The 7,046-nt window shown below is 39.5% G+C and overlaps 1 pseudogene; it reads right to left on the reverse strand.

Moving 5' to 3' along the window:
* Positions 1-114: 114 nt before the first annotated feature.
* Positions 115-718, reverse strand: LOC129674870 (glutathione S-transferase P 2-like; annotated as a pseudogene).
* Between the last annotated feature and the right edge of the window lie 6,328 nt (positions 719-7,046).

Genomic DNA, 7,046 nt, shown 5'->3' on the forward strand with positions numbered 1-7,046 from the left:
CTTCTTCTTCTTCTTCTTCTTCTTCTTCTTCTTCTTCTTCTTCTTCTCCTTCCGTCTTACAAACTTTATTAGACTTCGGAAAGGGGAACAAAGAGCTCCTATCTCCTCTGTCCACTACTGTTTGCCATTGCCATTGAAGGGAGGGTTCACATGGTCGGGGGAGGACAGAAAGGCCTTGACCTGCAGCCAAGTACTGAGACTCACATAGGCAGAGAACAGGAGGGAGTTGTCCAGGCAGTCAGAGGCCAGGACCTGGTGGATCAGCAGCTGGTCCAGCAAGTTGTAATCGGCAACAGAGATCTGGTCACCCATAATGAAGGCTTTTCCTCCATGGTTCTGGGACAGCAGGGTCTCAAAAGGCTTCAGGTGCCCAGGCAGGGCCTTCATACAGTCATCCTTACCATTCTCATATTTGGTGTAGATGAGGGTGCCATATTTGCAGGAAGGTCCTCCACCCCCTCATTCACCATCTCCACCAGGGCAGCCTCCCTCTCATCTTTCCCATAAAGCCCAAAAGGCGCAGCCCAGGTGCATTAGATTGGTGCAGAGTGAGGTTACCATCCTCAAACTTGGAGAGCTGCCCATACAGACAGGTGAGCTTGAGCAAGCCTTGCATCCGGGTATCATTGGTAACCACCTCCTCCTTCCAGCTCTGGCCTTAGTCAGCCAGCAGCATGCGCATGGCCTCATAACACCCTCAAACTGGAAAGTAGAGAATGGTGTACACAGCATGGCTACTTTGAAGGCAGAGAAACTGGAAAGCAGACAGTGGTACACGTGGTATTACTGCTTTGAAGGCAGGGGTGCAGACTCAGTGCTTCATAGATGGTGAGGGATCTTAGATGCAGACCCCAGCCTCAAGTTCCCATTTGTAATTATTCTCACATGGACAGTTTTCATATCTTGTTTGGACTCAAAGATTTTTTTTACTTATTTTCTAAGGAAATATCTAAGTTATCAAAACATATTTATTCAGATGGCTCAAAATATGCCAAACAAAAATGCGGGTAGTAACTAGCCCAATTTGTAACTATTAAATATTTTGCTGAAATGGTATTTTAAGTAGGTTAGGTTTGTTTGTCTGTTTGTTTCTTTGTTTGATTGATTTACAGAGGTTTGGTTTTGTGGAGGTAGTGGTGGTTTATTTCTGTTATTCTCACATTTATATATGCTTTTTATGGTGGTGTGATTTCATGTAAATTTTTCTGTAGCTTGGGTACAATTTGATTAGGTATACTGGTAATTTAGATTGTTTTCTAATTATATTCATTTAGCAATTAAGCTATCACTTATATCTTGTTTTGAAAAGTTATTACTTTCAAAATGCAAACAAGAGAATCTAATTCAGAAAAAGGTTAAATCAGCTAAAACTGGAACATTTAAAATATTTTTATTATGTTTATGTTATGTGAATATTTACTTGAATGCAGGTACCCAGAAATATCAGAGGCATCAACTCCCCTAGATCAGGATTTACTGTCAGTTGTGAGTCACCCTATGTGGGCTTTGGTCACCAAACTCTCCTCTGTAAGAACAGTACACACTTTTAACCACTGAGCCATTTCTCTAGCTCAGGATTTTAAATTTTTAAAAGAGAGACAAAAGTTTAATGTATTTCTTTTTCTGCCCCAGAAAAAAAAAAAAAAAAAAAAAAAAAAAAAAAAAAAACAAAAAACTTGTTAAGGAAATATTTTTCTTTCTTTCGGTTTTTCTTGTTGAGTTTTCTGTTTGTTTGTGTAAGTTGGTTTGTTTTAAAATGGGGGTGGTGTTTTATTTCTGAGACAGAGTCTCACTATGTGCCTCTAGCTGCCCTGGAACTCAGTATGTACACCAGGCTGGCCACAAACTAGGAGATATGCTTCCCTCTGCCTCTGTCTCTCATGTGCTGAGATTAAAGGTATGGGCCACTACTTCTGGCTTGAGAGCTATCTATCTATCTATCTATCTATCTATCTATCTACCTACCTATCATCTATCTGTCTGTCTAATTTACTTATTTTTATTTCATGTGCATTTGTGTCTTGCCTGCATGGGTGTCTGTAGGAGGGAGTGAGTTAAAAATAGTTCTGAGTTGCCATGTGGGTTTTGGGAATTGAACCCAGGTCCTCTGGAAGAGCAGCCAATGCTCTTAAACTCTGAGCCATCTCTCCAGCCCGAGATATTTTCTTAATAGCTTTGTCTATAAGTAAACGTTGAAAATTACCCTGGGTTACATAGAGACCCTGTCTCAGAAGGAAAATATCAATCAGGAAAAATGTATATATTACTATTATGTATAGCTGACTTAAGTAAACTTTGTTTTCAGTAATTCATTTAAGGCTTAATCTTGAAAACACATACAGGAAGCTAAATAAATCTTTATCATGTAATTAATTGCATCAGTTCTTAGCATGACTTCAAATATAATTGTAAATACACTAAAGAATTTGATCTTTTAGGAGGTGACTATTAACTTGCATGTCTTAATTATCATTAACAGTTTATAATAATTAAGTAGGTTCCATAATCCTAGGATTTTAAGTTAGCCCTGTTAGGTTTGAACCTTAAAAAAGAATAATTTTGAATTTAATCTCTTTTAGTATCAAAATAAAGCTCTCCCCCACTACCCCAAGACAGGATTTCTCTGTGTATCAAACTTGTCCTGGAACTCAGTCTGTAGATGAGGCTGGCCTTGAACTCTGAAATTAGCCTGCCTCAGCCTTCTGAGTGCTGGGATTAAAGAAATGCACAAGAATGGATTCTGGGGCCTAGAGAGATGGCTCAGAGGTTAAGAGCACTGCTTGCTCTTACAGAGGTGGCTCACAACCATCTATAATGAGATCTGGTGCCTTCTTCTGGCATTTAGGTGTAAATGTTCTGTAAATGCAGGCAGAACATTGTATACATAATAAACAAACAAACAAAAAGAATGGAGTCTGGAGATTAGTGTTTTAATGGACTGTTGTGAATGATAACTAGCTGTAGCAGCACTTGGTCATCAGAGGCTGAGAAAAATGATTTTTTAATTAATACTCCTAATGGGCCAAGTATTATGGTAGGTAAATCTGCTCTCATTTTACCAGACATTGTTTTGATGGTATTATGAAGGGCTAGTGCTTAGATGAACCTACGTGTCATAACTTTGGTATTTTTTTTATAGAACCTCAAGATTCCAGAATTGTTTAAAGTGTATTATTTTTTGTTTTATTCAAATTGCTTCAATTTTTTGCTAGCTTGCAACAAAGATTATAGTTTGTGAGTCGAGGAGATGGTGACTGGGTAAGAACACCATCCTCCAAGCCTCATGACCTAAGTTCAATCTTCATCACACATGATGGAAATAGAGAACCAACATCTATAAGTTGTCTTCCAAGCTGTGACATGCTCAACAAGGCCCATGTGCCACTCTTGCCATTCTGAAACAAATAAACAAATAATCAAACAAAATGAAATGCATGTGTTTGAAATTAATCCTGGTAGATCCAAGATGGCGGCAACCAGTGCCAGGAGGAGCTGAACTCTGAATTGGTGAGTCCAGGGGCTGTGTAACCCAAAACAACAGTAGGAGGAGTCCAGGGGGTAGGGGGACAAATTCTGATCTGAGTCCAGTAGGACACAGGTAAACTGCGGACTTCTCAGTGAAATTCTCCTGGGGAATTGATTCCCGGGCACTTCCCCATAACGGGCAGAAGCAGCAGAGGGGTACCGCAACCAGCAGCTGAAGCAGAGGAGGCAGCCCACAGTGCACACAGCAACTTGCAAGGAGCACAGTGCTGCCTGCTCCAGGTACAGATTTCCCTTCATGAGATTTGAAACTGAGAACATTCAAACCCTCCGCTTTTCCCCCAGGACCTCCAATCTCCAGCCTTGCCGGAGGGGGAGGCAGGCGGCAGAGGAAACACATAGCACTTCCCAACTAAGAGAGCAGAGCCCAGCTTGCTGTGCTCACAGCTTCTAGCACAGAGCACAGGGCCGGGCACACAGAGCCCACAATAGAGTTCGTGTCTGGCCCGCAGCATCAGACACAGACCTCAGAGTCCAGCCTGCAGAGCCAGCTACAGATTGTAGACCACTGGGTATTCAGGAAACCCGCGCAGGCACTTTGTGTCAGCAATCTGTGCTTGCTAACTGCACATCCCTTCCTGTGCTTGCTTCCAACCACCATATCTCAAGCACCTACAATCTCTAGCACTCCCCTTCAAGACACACTTCTGCACACGTGCACACACACACACACACATGCTTACTCACCCACAATAACAATTCTGCACCAGCAGCTTTTCCTCCCTAAGGTACAACTGAAACAACAACACATACTCTCAAACCACTGGACATCCTTGATCTTCCTGAAGACTACTCCAGACACCACAGAGAGACAGTTCCAGTCCGAAGTTCAGACTCAAGGAACAGACAGTGAAGATTACATATAAGCAAATGGCCAAAGGTCGACTTCAGAACTCACCCAACAAAAATCAGGACACCATTGCCCCACCTGCAAACCCCAAAATCAATGGATATTTTAATTCAGCAGAAACACAAGAAAATGACTTTAAAGCTATGCTTATGCAGTTATTAGAGGAACAAAAAAAGGAAATGAACAGAGCTCTCAAAGAAATAGAGAAAACTATAACCTGCCACATAGAGGAACAATTAGAGACATATAGAAAGGAAACAAACAAAAAAATAGGAGCCACATTCAATCAGATGAAGGAAATGGTACAAAGCATGAAAACAGAATTAGAAACTATAAAGAAAACACAAACAGAGAAAACCCTGGAACTGGAGAACTTAGAGAAAAGATCAGGAACCACAAAGGTAAGCATCACCAATACAATACAAAAGATGGAAGAGAGAATCTCGGGTGCTGAAAATACACTTGCTGAAATTGATACATCTCTGAAAGAAAAAGTAAAATCAGAAAAGTTCCAAACACAAAACATCCAAGAAATCAAGGACACCATGAAAAGACGAAAACTAAGAATAATAGGAATAGATGAAAAAGAAGATTTCAGGCCCCAAGGACCGGAAAATATTTTTAAGAAAATCATAGAAGGAAAATTTTCCCAACTTAAAGAGATGTCCATAAACATACAAGAAGCCTACAGAACACAAAATAGACTAGACCAGAAAAGAAATACCTCATGTCACATCATAATCAAAACACTAAACTTACAAAACAAAGAAAAAATATTAAAGGCAGCAAGGGAAAAAGGTCAAGTAACATATGAAGGTAGACCAATAAGAATCACACCAGACTTCTCATCAGAAACTATGAAAGCTAGAAGGGCCTGGGCAGAGGTCATGCAGCCTTAAAGGGACCACAGATGCCAACCCAGACTACTAAACCCAACAAAGCTTTGAATCAACATAGATGGAGAAAACAAAATATTCCATGACAAAACTAAATTTAAGCAAAATCCACAAAGCAACCCAGCCCTACAGAAGATACTATAAGGAAAACTCCAATCCAATGAAAACAACCACACCAAAGAAAGTATAGGATACAAATAATATCCCAACAAAAGTTAAAAGAAAAAAGCAATGAATCATAGTAAGACCACCAACTCAACAATAAAAGGAACTAACAGTCATTGGTCGCTATTATCTATCAACATCAATGGACTCAACTCTCCAATAAAAAGACACAGACTAACAAAATGGTTGCAGAAACAGGATCCAACATTCTGCTGCATCCAAGAAACGTACCTCTGCAACGAAGATAAACACCACATGAGAGTAAAGGGCTGGAAAAAATGTTTTTCAAGCAAATGAACGCAGAAAACAAACTAGGGTAGCTATCCTAATATCTAATAAAATAAACTTTGAACAAAAATTAATCAAAAAATATGAGGAGGGGCACTTCCTTATCATCAAAAGATAATTCCAATGGAGGACATCAAAATTCTGAACAAATATACCCCAAATACAAGACCACCTGTATTTGTAAATGAAACATTATTAAAGCTGAAATCATACATTGATCCCAACACTTTGATAGTGGGAGACTTCAACACTCCACTCTCACCAAGGGACAGATAATCCAGTCAGAAGCAAAACAGGGAAACAAGGGCACTTACACAGGCCCTAAATCAAATGGACCTAAGAGATGTCCACAGAACTCTCCACCCAAAATCAAAAGAGTATACCTTCTTTTCAGCACCTCATGGAACCTTCTCCAAAATAAACCATATAGTTGGTCACAAAGCAAGCCTCGGCAGATACAAGAAGACTGAAATAATCCCTTGTATCCTGACCATCATGGTCTAAAGCTGGACCTCAACAACAACAGAAATGGCAAAAAAAAAAAAAAAAACTGCACATACATGGAAACTGAACAAATCGCTACTCAATGACAGCTTGGTTAGGGAAGAAAGAAAATAAAGACTGCCTAGAATTCCATGAAAATGAAAGGAAAACATACCCAAACTTATGGGATACAATGAAGGCAGTACTAAGAGGAAAGCTCATAGCACTAAGTGCCTTCAAGAAGAAATTTGAAACATCTCATACAAGAAACTTAATGGCCCAAATGAAAGCCCTAGAAAAAAAAGAAGCAGATATAGCCAAGAGGAGCAGACAGCTGGAAATAATTAAACTCAGGGCTGAAATCAATCAATTAGAAATAAATAAAACTATTTAAAGAATCAATGAAACCAAGAGCTGGTTCTTTGAGAAAATTAACATAATAGACATACCCTTAGCAAACAAACAAAAAGGCAGGGAGAAACTATCCAAATCAGCAAAATCAGAAATGAAAAGGGGAACAAAACTACAGACACTGAGGAAATCCAAACAATCATTAGGTCTTACTACAATAGCCTATGTGCCACAAAATTTAAAAATCTAAATTAAATGGACAATTTTCTTGATATATTCCATCTATCAATTAAGTCAAGATCAGGTAGAAAGATTGAACAGTCCCATATCACCCAAAGAAATAGAAGCAGTCATCAAGTCTCCCTTCCAAAAAAGGCCCTGGGCCAGATGGTTTCAGGACAGAATTCTACCAGGCTTGGAAAGAAGAGCTAACTCCAATTCTCTTCGAACTATTCCACAAAATAGAAACA

The sequence above is a fragment of the Psammomys obesus genome, unplaced genomic scaffold, assembly GCF_907164565.1.
Source record: "Psammomys obesus unplaced genomic scaffold, mPsaObe1.curated_primary_1811, whole genome shotgun sequence".
Lineage (NCBI taxonomy): Eukaryota > Metazoa > Chordata > Mammalia > Rodentia > Muridae > Psammomys > Psammomys obesus.